The sequence below is a fragment of the Phodopus roborovskii genome, unplaced genomic scaffold (genome assembly GCF_943737965.1).
Source record: "Phodopus roborovskii unplaced genomic scaffold, PHOROB, whole genome shotgun sequence".
NCBI classification, from domain to species: Eukaryota; Metazoa; Chordata; class Mammalia; order Rodentia; family Cricetidae; genus Phodopus; species Phodopus roborovskii.
Window position 1 is genome coordinate 1,017,450 of NW_026125778.1, and position 12,473 is coordinate 1,029,922.

Genomic DNA, 12,473 nt, shown 5'->3' on the forward strand with positions numbered 1-12,473 from the left:
ATAGAGATCTGCCTATTTTTGCCTCCTCAGTGTTGGGGTTACAAGGATACACCACCATGCATGGAATTTTACAAAGTGTGATGCTAGAGATTAAAACGGAAGTCCTTTTGCTTGCTCAGCAAGAGCTTTTACTGACCGATATGTCTCCCTGACCTTCACTTCAGTTTATGTATTCCAAAATGATAGTCTACATCTTGAGAAATACAAAGAATAGTCTACATCTTCAGGAAAAAAAATTAGTGAAGATTCATTCTCCTAGGTAGTGGATTTAAGGCCGTTGCCACAGCCTCTAGGTAGAATCTACCCACCTCCCTTTAGGGGAGTGGCCCCTAGCTGACCCAGTTCTTTAGAGTTCTACTCAATGAACTCTTCTCATTATCTGTCCTTGGCATACTCTCCCCACTTCTTCTCTAACACCCTCCAAGTTAGGTGTTTAGACATGAAGCCTGAGCGAGGTGGGTTAGTAACTACCAGCTCAAGGTGGATCCAGTCCAGTGACCGTTGGGGTAAAGAATTTTTTAATCTTTTGTCTTCCTTTCAACGTTTCAAAGAAATCAGTACTGTACTTTTCACTTCACACATTGCAAATTTGCATCTTCAAAAGCTGGAAAATGTCAGTGCTTCAGAAAACTATAGTACAAAATATGTTGCCATCTGCCCATCTGGAATTGTCATCACAGAGAAAACTGTCATCTTCTGGACTAGGTAAGCATTAGGTGCCAGTGTTCAGACTCAACTTAGGGGCATCTCCAATTTTCTTAACTGCACATATCATTAAAGCCTGGCAGCAGCACATGCCCTGAATTGGGCAGCTGGTAAAGCTAGAGGCTTGTTTCAACAGAAAGTCAACAGTGTTTCACTGTTTCACTGGCTAGCTTAGCTTCCCACAGTGGTCTAACACCTTCCACGAGGCCTTCCTCTCTGGCACAGGCATGTTGGGTTAGGAGTCAGCATTCCACAAGTATTTCCTGAGGGACTCTCTCCCAGGCCCCTCTCAACGTGTGCACTCACCACCAGGTCGTTTATCCTGCCTGCCACCTTGGGCTGATGAAAATGTTACTTTGACTTATGGCTTGAGCATTTCCTCTGAAAGTCAGGGACCCCAAGTGAGTTCTATCCCTAAGTTTTCTTCATGGCAAGGTTTTCATTGTTTATAGTCTGTGAATTTTGGATGGCAGCCAATGCTGTAGCCAAGAGCAATGCTTTCTCAGTGGGATTTTTCCTGCTAAACACCACCATGATAAATATGTAATGTTTTATCAGTCTGTTCACCTTTATAAAAATGCTTTCTTTGAGAGGATGATGGTGTAGTTTTCAAATTCATAGTTGTCTTATGCTCTTAATAGTCAACCATGTTTTCATTTAATTATTATAAGCCTAATATAACCTCATTTTTGGCCCTAAGGTAGTATGAGGGAAGACATTCAAGTGTGCAGAGCTAGATTTCCACCAGAACTCTTTTGATTTCCGAATGATGAAATAATGTCAGTGAAATTACTAGTACAAACCCTACAAAGCTACCTATGGAATGAGGAATTGGTAGCTGACAAAAGGGTGGTTATTTGACTTTGATAATATCTTTAACAGAGGCAAGTAGTAAAAACTCTTGTGACAGTTTTTAGACAGAAGTGATGTGGTTAACACAAGGTAAGCACTGCATTGCTGCAAATGGGGGATGGGGAGACGAAAAGTGCCAAGAAGAGATGCTAATTGATACCTAGGGGCCGTGTCTGGTGGTAGTATTTATCAGAAACCATTTTTTTTTTTTTTGGTGAGGCTACCACATTATAAAGAAGTGAATTGTTTTTAAAACTATTGCTGTTTTAATGCAATTTACAATTAAATAACCTTGGCTTGCCTGATACTTGTTGTGTGGCTCAGGATGGCCTTAAACTCATGACAGTATTCCTGCACCAGCCTTATAACTGTTAGGTTATGCAATATGATAGCAATGTGGGAAAAAAGTCTGAACTGCTTTTGAGCCATGAGTTATTTAAGGGATCCAAGGGAGCCTATGCTTAGCTCCACAATGCCATGTACTCACATGCACACTATATATACTTTTATACATATAGTTTCATGGAGCTCACTGGATTTATAAAGCTCTTATCTCTAAAATAGCTCTCATGTTAAGAAATCCATTTATCGGGTGTCTGAGGATGCCAGAAATGGGGATATAGATATGTTCAAGCTAATGGGAATATCAGACAGTGATATATAAGGCAAAATCATTAAAGAATTTATTGCAGGGTTTCCCTCTTTCTAGCAGCAGAATAGATACATACTAATTCTCACTATCCCAAGTCCAGGGAAGTGAAATCATTTTGAATGTCACTCAGAGAGGTGGGTGGCCATATTTTGTTTTACTACTGAGGAAGTTTAGTGCCTATCGTCAGCAAAGATCTTGTCATTGATAACTTCAGACCCGATGGCTCTTTCCATAGCACTATACACACTTAGCAACTTGGATTTCTTAGAATTCTATTTTGTGCTGATTAGCCCCCACCCCATTAACATGTTCTTCTTTTCTTTTTCACTAGACTGTCTGGCTAAAAAGATTCAGGGATTTTCCTGTTTGTTTCCCTTGCAGTTTGTTTAGAGATGCATGTTGATATACCCAGCGTTTTACGTGGGTGTGGGGGATTTGAACTCAGGGCCTGATGCTTGTATGATAAACCCTTTGCCAACTGAGCCATCCCCTCAGCTACATTTGATTCACCTTGTAGCAGTCACGCTTGTTTTCTGTCTCTTCTTTCCCTGTACTAGAACTGTATGTGAGCAAGAACGGGAGAAGTAGTCAATGCTAATAAATCAGGATTAACTCTCTGTTAAAGTCTTATAGTCAAGGATGCTGTGATTCGCCATGTCTCCCGACTGAATGTCACAAATTTGGTAAGTTTCTAGTCACTTGCCAAAACCCCATATGTATAGTATGACCCAGTGGGTCCTCATTTGAAGATATATGATAGGTTACACAATGGAATAGTTAACTACCTACTTCATAGGGTCCACAATCCTCATAAAACACAGGGACATGAGGGTTATCTGATGCTCCTAACTGTAATTGTTCACTCATGTAACTGGAGATGGCAAAAAGCCCAGCTTCCAACCTTGATCTGAAAGCACAAGTGAGCTGATGGGACAAGCATTCTTTGGAATGCTAGGGCACCCGACAGAATCTGTACTGTAGCAGTATCTGGGAAGGGAGCTGCATTTATGCTTTCATTGACCAGTAGGTGACTGGGACATCTGCAAAGATGATAAGGATCCTTGAACAGTTACTACTTTGCTGTCAAAAGTTTGACAGTTAAGCTGAGGTTGAATATTTCCAACAATAAGAGAAAACGCTGCAAATTAATGAGTGGTCTTGGAGAGAAAGTAGTGTCCATGGCACAGAGCACAGTCCCTGGGGGCACTGCCTTGTACTTTTAGTCCTTAGACTTGCCTTACACCTCATAAATCTGTTAGTCATTTCGAATAAAAATTCTGTTTGTATTGGGCAAACTATTTGCAGCATTTGGGATAAGCTGTTTGGCAAGCGTTAAGACATTGCAGACTGGAATTCACATTGAAATACGGCACATTGATGAGGTTTATTATCTTAACCGATTATTTCTTTGCTACTTCTAATGCTGCACACCTATTAAAAATCCAGTGTCACTTTTCCTTCAGTTTAGAGAATTGAAGTTGAATCTTCTCATTTTGGTTGCCATCTGGTATGCTACTAACAGTCTCAGAGAGTAAGAGGCCATCTGTTAATACTTTTTCCAGGAAACCTTTTATAGTGCAGTGAAGTGGCAACTCTCAAAAACACATTGTAATGACTTACATGATCTTAGATATACACACAAGTCGAGGCTAGTATTTTATTTCTATATACACAACTTTTTTCACTGAAGGGACAGAGGAATCAAGAGATATTTGCATGCACAAAAGCTTCTCTCCAACATGTGAGGAGCCATAAAGTTATGAACCTCATGGTGTTTAAAAAATAAGACTGTAAATGCACACTGAGAGACAGTGATGATGATACTCATGGAATATTCACTGCCTTTCAACTTCAATGCCAAATGTCGTATGTGCATTGTATTATTTCTCTTTTCCACTAATCCCCAGAGGTAGTTGCTGATATCATATGTTATGAATGGAAAATAAAATCTCTAGGGTTCAGATATAACTTGCTCATGCCATATCAAGTACTAGCCATTAGTTAAACAGTTTGAGTTTTAAAATTTTGTTTCTGGTCTCTAAGCTCATACTACTCCTAACCTCTTAAGAAAGGGAACAGGCCCTCTTTTGAAATCTGTGATACAAGCAATGGCACTTTCTGCTGCCAAATGTAACAGTTTAGAGAAATTTGATCAAGGACTGTTGATGCTTTTGATTTCATTCATTCTATTACCTGCGCCATTTCTCACTCCCTTGGGGAACCTTCCTCTCCTGTTATGATCTCCTTTTTACTTTTATGATCTACAACCCACGTTTAAAACTAAACACACACTGATTATGGGTCCATATGGACTAGGTTTTTTTTTTTTTAATTAGAAATAACCACTAAATCCCAGGGCTTTGTAGAAAAACCCATTTATCATGCCTGCTGCTTGCCTGAGTCAGGTCATTCTAATTCTGTTCACCATGATCCCTCATAATGCTGGGCTCTTTGTCCTTCTTCATAGTATTATGACCAAAGTGGCAGTGTCCTCTTTCCATTTCCTCACATGTCCCATCAGCCAAAGCCAGGACTGGGCCCCACTCAGAAGGAAGGTTAAAGTATAATGAGTGGCACAGGCATGGAAATGGCATGGTAAAACCCATTAGAGTTTTGTTTGATAAGTATTGTTTAACTTTAACCTTCCTTCTTAAGGGACCATGGCTTTTGTTCTTGTTGTTCCCCTCCCACAGTTTCTCATTTGTGGCCCTCACCTGCTGATTCTTAGTTAGTCTATGCCCCAGTTAGTCTAGGCATTCCATTATCTGTTTCCAACCTCCATGACAAATCCCCCCATGGCCCCTTTTCCAGTTTCATGGCACACACGTATGTATGTATGTATATATGTATGTATGTATGTATGTATGTATGTATGTATGTATATATACATATACAGAAAATAAACAGATGAAAATTAATGTAATCCCATTTGCCAATTCTCGGGATTATTTCCAATGCTGTTGGCACCTACTCAGAAAGCCATTGACTATGTCTAAGTCTCAGTGTGTTTTGTGTTTTCTGTCCTCTCACAATATAAAAGTTTCAGTACTGTTTCCTAGTGCTGTAGTGGCTAGGATTTGGCACTATCAATGTTTCAGGATTTACATTGGAACTATTGATCCATTTATAATTGGTTTTTGTGTGGGGTGAGTGATACAAATCTAGTACCATTATTCAGCATGTTTTCCCAGCACTATTTGTTAAAGAGGCTATCTTCATTGTAGGTTTTTGAAACTACTACTTAACCAAAGTTGCTGTGGGTATGTGGGATTATACCAAGGTGCTTTATCTACTTTGTTGGTACCAGCCTTTGTTTGTACCAGTACAATACTGTTTTTGTTACTATGATTCTTTTTTTTTTTTACTGTTGTACATTTATTTTTTTTTAATTTTTATTTTACATATCGATGCACTTCCCTCTCCTTCCCTTCCTCCCTCCCTCCGTTCTTCCCTCTCAGCCTCCCTCCCTCTTTCATTCTCTCTGACCCACTCATGCCCCCCAACCACCCTCTCCTCCCATTCCTCCCCCATTCCACATGTAGGGTGATGCCTTCCAGGAGGGGTTATCTAAATCTGTCAAGTCATTTGGAGTAGGGTTTAGGCCTTCTCTCCTATCTCTAGGTTAAGGGAGTATCCCTCCATGGGGAATGTACTCCCAAAGTCCTTTTGTGCACCAGGGATACATCCTGGTTCCACTGTATGAGGTCCCTTAGACTGCCCAGGCCTTCTAGCTGAGACCCATGTTCAGGGCGTCTGAGTCAGTCCCAGGCTGGATTGCCAGCTATCAGTCTGGGGTTCATGAGCTCCTCCTTGTTCAGGTCAGCTATCTCTATGTGTTTCTGAAGCCTGATTTTGTCCTCCCTTTCTGCATCTGGATTCCAGTTTGTCTCAGTGTTTAGCTGTGGGTGTCTGCTTCTGTTCCATAAGCTACTAGATGAGGGCTCTATAATGGTGGATAAGTTAGTTGTGAGTGTCATTATCAGGGAAGGGCATTCATGGTGCCTTTGCACTGTTACTCAAATTGTTAGATGGGGTCAGTCTTGTAGGTCTCTGGAAATCTCTTTAGGTTCAGTTTGCTCTTAAAACCTATAATGGCTCCCACTTTTAAGGTCTCTCTCTCTCTCTCTCCCTCTCTTTCTCTCTCTCTCCATCTATTCCCCCCAACTCAATCTTCCTAATCCCACGTGCTTTCCTCTCCTCCTGTTCTCTTTCTCCTAGTTCCCACTCCACTCACTGCCCCCCCATTCCCCAAATGCAGGAGATCTTGTCCCTTTCCCCTTCTGTGAGGGACCTTGTATGACTCTCTTAGGATAACTCCTTGTATCCTAGTTTCTGTGGCGGTGAATTATAGGATGGGGATACTTTGCTCTATGTCTAAAATCCATATATGAGTGAGTACATACCATGTTCCCCTTTTTTGTGGCTGGGTTACCTCATTCAGGATGGTTTCTTCAAGTTCCATCCATTTTCCTGCGAATTGCAATTTTTCTGCAGAGTAGTATTCCATTGTGTAGATATGCCACATCATCTTCTTCATCCATTCTTCAGTTGTGGGGCATGTAGGTTGCTTCTAGGTTCTTGCTATTACAAATAATGCAGCTGTGAACATAGCTGAGCACATGTCTTTGTTGCATGGACGTGGATCATTTGGGTATATGTCAGGTCCTGTGGTAGACCAATTCCCATTTTTCTGAGGATCTGCCATGCCGATCTCGAAAATGGCTGTACAAGTTTGCACTCCCACCAGCAATGGAGGAGTGTTCCCTTTTCTCCACATCCTCTCCAACTTAAGCTGTCCTTGGTGTTTCCAATTTTGGCCATTCTGGCAGGAGTAAGATGGTATCTCAGAGTTGTTTTGATTTGCATTTCCCTGATGTTGAGCACTTTGTCTTTCAGCGTTTTTGATTCCCTCTAATTAGAGTTCTCTATTCAGTTCTGTACCCCCATTTTTTTAATAGGGCTATTTGATGTTTTGTTGATTAGTTTCTTGAGTTCTTTGTAAATTTTCGAGATCAGCCCTCTGTCAGATATAGGGTTGGTGAAGATCTTTTCCAAGTCTGTGGGCTGCCATTTGGTCTTGTCAACTGTGTCCTTTGCCTTACAGAAGCTTTTTTGTTTGAGGAGGTCCCATTTATTAATTGTCAATCTCAGAGTTTGTGCTACTGGAGTTATGTTAAGGAAGTTGTGTTCTGTACCAATTTGTTCAAGAATACCTTCCACTTTCTCTTCTAAGAGGTTCAGTGTGGCTGTATTTATATTGAAATCTTTGATCCATTTGGACTTGAGTTTTATGCATGGAGATAGACATGGTCTATCTGCAGTCTTCTACACACCATCATCCAGTTGTGCCAGCACCATTTGTTGAAGATGCTTTCCTGCTTGCATTGTACCTTTTAGATGTTTTGTGTCAAAAATCAGTTATTCCTAGGAGTGTGAGTTAATGTCTGGATTTTTAAATTGATTCCATTGGTCTATGTGTCTATTTTTGTGCCAATACCAGGCTGTTTTCAGGACTATAGCTCTGTAGTAGAGCTTGAAGTCGGGGATGGTGATGCCTCCTGAAGTTCCTTTATTGTACAGGGTTGATTTAGCTATCCTGGGTCTTTTTCTTTTCCATATAATGTTAATTATTATCATTTAAAGGTCAGTGAATAATTGTTCTGGGATTTTAATGGGGATTGAATTGAATCTGTAGATTTCTTTTGGCAAGATTGCCATTTTTACTATGTTTATCCTACCTATCCAAGAGCATGGGAGATCTTTCTATTTTCTGGTATCTTCTTTAATTTCTTTCTTTAAAGACACAAAGTTCTTAGTATATAGGTCTTTTACTTGTTTGGTAAGCATTACCACAAGATACTTTATATTGTTTGTGGCTATTGTAAAGGGTGATTTTTCTCTCATTTCTTTCTCAATCCCTTTATTAACTGAATAAAGTAGGGCTACTGATATTTTTTTTTTGAGTTTATCTTGTATCCTGCTAGTCTGCTGAATGTGTTTATCAGCTGTAGGAGTTCCCTGGTAGAGTGTTTTGGGTCACTTATGTAAACTATTATATCATATGCAAATAGAAAAATTTGACTTCTTCCTTTCCAATTTGTATTTTCTTTATCTCCTTTTGTTGTCTTATAGCTTTAGCTGGAACTTCAAGTACAATATTGAAGAGATATGGAGAGAGAGGGCAGCCTTGTTTTGTTCCTGATTTTAGAAGAATCACCTTAAGCATCTCTCCATTCAGTTTGATGTTGGCTGTTGGTTTACTGTATATTGCTTTTATTATATTTAGGTATGTTTCTGTTATCCCTAATAGCTCCAAGACCTTTATCATGAAAGGGTGTTGAATTTTTTGAAGGCTTTTTCATCATCTAGGGAGAGGATCATGTGGTTTTTCATTTTCAGTTTGTTTATATGGTTGATCACTTTGATAGATTTTCGTATGTTAAACCATCCCTGCAAACCAGGGATGAACCTACTTGGTCATGGTGGATGATTTCTTGGATATAGTCTTGGATTCAGTTTGCCAGTATTTTATTGAGTATTTTTGCTTCAATGTTCATGACAGATATTGGTCTGTAGTTTCCTTTTTAATTGTGTCTTTATATGGCTCGGGTACCAAGGTGATTGTGACGTCATTAAAAGAATTTGGTAATGAGCCTTCTGTTTCTATTGTGTGGAACAATTTGAGGAGTATTAGCTCTTCCTTGAATTTCTGGTAAAATTCTGCACTGAAGCCATCTGATCCTGGGGATTTTTTTTTGGTTGGGAGGCTTTTGATGACTGCTTCTATTTCATTAGGGGTTATGGGCCTATTTAAGTTTCTTATCTGTTCTAGTTTTAATTTTGGTAAGTTATAGTTATACAGAAATTTTTCTATTTCCTTTGAATTTTCAGATTTTGTGGACTACAGGTTTTCAAAGTATGACCTGAAAATTGTCTGAATTTCCACAGTGTTTGTTGTTATGTACCCCTTTTTGTTTCTGAATTTGTTAATTTGCATGTTTTCTCTCCACTTTTTGGTTAGTTTGGTCAAAGTTTTATCTATCTTTTTGATTTTCTCAAAAAAATCAACTCTTTATTGCATTGATTTTTTTTTGTATTGTTTTCCTGATTTCTACTTTATTGATTTCAGCCGTCATATTGATTATTTTCTGGCATCTACTCCTCTGGTGTTATTTTGCTTCATTTTGTTCTAAGGCTTTCAGTTGTGCTGTAATTCTCTAATGTGACTGACTATCCTCTGTTTTCTTCATATGGGCACTTATTGCAATGAACTTCCCTTGTAGCACTGCTTTCAAGGTGTCCCATAGGTTTGGGTATGTTGTGTCCTCATTCCCATTGAATTTTAGGTAGTTCTTAATTTATTTCTTTATTTCTTCTTTGACCCAAGTATGGTGCAATTGCGCATTGTTCAGTTTCCATGAGTTTGTAGGGTTTCTGTGATTTGTGTTGTTGTTGAATTTCAACTTTAAAGAATGGTGGTCTGATAAGATACAGGAGACTATTCCAATTTCTTTGTATCTGTTAAGGCATTTTATTTCGCCTAGTATGTGGTCGATTTTAGAGAATGTTCCATGTGGAGCAGAGAATAAGTTATATTCTTTTGTGTTTGGATTGAATGTTTTATAGATGTCTGTGAAACCCCATTGAGACATAACTTCTGTTAGTCTTTTGTTTCTTCGTGAAGTTTCTGACTGGTAATCCTTTGCAGCTGTGAGAGTGGTATGTTGAAGTCTCCTCCTATAAGTGTGTGAGGTTTTATGTGAGCTTTGAGTTTTACTAGCAGTTCTTTTATGAACATGGGTGCCTTTGTATTTGGGGCATAGATGTTCAGAATTGAGACTTTGTGCTGATGGATGTCTTCTGTGATGAATGCAAAATGACTGTCTTCATCTCTTTTGATTGATTTTGGTTTGAAGTCTTAACTGTTTTGATATTAGGATAGACACACCTGTTTGCTTCTTGGGCCCATTTGATTATAAGATGTTTTCATCCCTTTACTCTGAGGTAATGTCTGTCTTTGAAGCTTAGATGTGTTTCTTGTATACAGCATTCTGTTAGCCTGTGTCTTCTTATAGGCGAGTTAAGACCATTAATGTTGAAGGAAAGTAAGGACCATTGATTGTTAATGCTTGTCTGTTTTAGATTTGTTGTTGTTGCTGGTATTTGAATATATTTGCCCTGCTTTACCCTTGAGCCTGTGAAGTGGGATTATCCATTGCCTATGTCTTTGAGAGCATAGTTAACTTAGCATAGTTAAATTCCTTGGTTTGGAATTTTCCTTCCAGTACTTTCTGTAGGGCTAGATTTGTAGATACATATTGTGAAAATCTGGCTTTATCATTAAATATCTTGTTTTCTCCTTCTATAGTGATTGAGACTTTTCCTGGGTATAGTAGCCTGGACTGGCATCCATGGACTCTTAGTACTTATAGAACATCTATCTAGGACTGTCTGGCCTTGAGATTTTTCATGGAGAATTCAGGTGTAATTTTGATATGTCTGCCTTTATATGTTACCTGGCCTTTTTCCTTTGTTGTTCTTAATATTCTTTCTTTATTCTGTATGCTAGGTGTTTTGATTATTATGTGTCGAGGGGTCTTTTTTCTTTGGTCCAGCCTATTTGGGGTTCGGTATGCTTTTTGTACTTTCATGGACATGTCCATCTTCAGATTGGGAAAGTTTTCTTCAGTGATTTGTTGAATATGTTTTCGGCACCTTTCAGCTGGGCTTCCTCGCCTTCCTCTATGCCTATTATTCTCAGGTTTGGCCTTTTAATGGTGTTCCACATTTCCCGAATGTTTTGTGTTAAGGATTTGTTGGATTTAACATTTTCTTTGGTTGATGAGTCTGTTTCCTCTAGTTTATCTTCAGCGCCTGCGATTCTGTCTTCCATCTGTTGTATTGTGTTGGTTATGCTTGTGTCTGTAGTTCCCAATCATTTGCCCACTTTTTCTATTTCCAGCATTCCTTCAGTTTGTGCTTTCTTTATTGTCTCTATTTCAGTTTTTAAGTCTTGAACTATTTCCTTCACCTATTTAATTGTTTTTTCTTGGCTTTCTGTACTTTCTTTAAGATATTTGTTCATTTCTTTTAATTGTTTGTTTTTTTCTTCCATTTCTTTAAGGGATTTTCTCACATCGTCTTTGAAGTCTCTATCATTTTTATGATGCTATTTTTTAATTCTTTCTCTGCTTCACCTCTTTTGGGTTGTTCGTGTCTAGTTGGTATAGAGTCCCTATATTTTGTTGGTGTCATGCTTGTCTTTCTATTGTTAGGTGTTTATTGTACTGTTGTCTTCCCATTTCTTTTTCCAGGGGGTGCAGGTGGGTATTTTCTCTTTGTATGCTACTCCTCCAGTGGGCTTAGGTGGGTCAGAAGTATGATGTCCGTAGCTCTGGGTGGTTCAAGCTCTCTAGGAGGTTTCTCCTCAGGCAGGGCCCAGAAGTGGGAATCAAAGATCAGGCTCCAACAGAGCAGTGGGTGTCAAAGATCCAGCAGGCAGGGACTCAGGATGGTCCCATGGGGATAGGTGGATCTCCGACCAGGGCTGGAGCTCCAGCCAAGGACAGGCAGTGGGTGTCAGAGGTCATGTTGGCAGGGACTCAGGATGGTCCCATGGGGATAGGTGTGTCTAGTGTGTTCAAAGCAGTCCTAGGAAGTTCTCCGAAGGTGGTGGGATTGTTGGATCAACCCTCTCTTTCTGTGCTCCAGCAGAGGCCCGGCGATGGGGGTCAAATAGCAGGCAAGGCAGGTAGTCTGGATGGTCCTGCAGGGATAGGCAGATCTCTGGCCAGGGCCTGGAACTCTGGCAGAGGAATTTTGGTGGGGGTCAGAGCATTACTTTGATTCTTTTCAGTAGTTTGAGATCAAGTACTGTGCTAACTCCAGCATTGTTCTTTCTGTTGAAGAATGATTTAGCTATTACAGCTCTTTTGTATTTTAAGATTATTGATTGAACAATTCTATGAAGATTATCACTGGAATTTTAAAAATAAGTTAGCATTTATTTATTTTGTGTGTTGGTAGTGGAAGATGGAGAGCATGCCGTAGAATGAGTGTAGCAGTTTGAAGACTCAGGTCATTATTCTTGATGGTAAGTGCCTTTTTCTGCTGAATCATCTTATTGCCCTGTCATTGGGATTCTGGTGGAAATTATATTGAATCTGTTGATCACTTTTAATAATATAGCTATTTTTGCAATGTGCATGATAGTTTTATGTTAATTTGGCATAAGCTGGGGTTGAAGAATCATCTGTGAGTAACT

The 12,473-nt window shown here is 39.4% G+C and overlaps 1 pseudogene; it reads left to right on the top strand.

Annotated features, from left to right (window-relative positions):
• The first annotated feature begins 439 nt into the window (after window positions 1-439).
• The window catches only part of LOC127217654 (fidgetin-like protein 1), a 69,868-nt pseudogene continuing 57,834 nt past the window's right edge, over window positions 440-12,473 (top strand).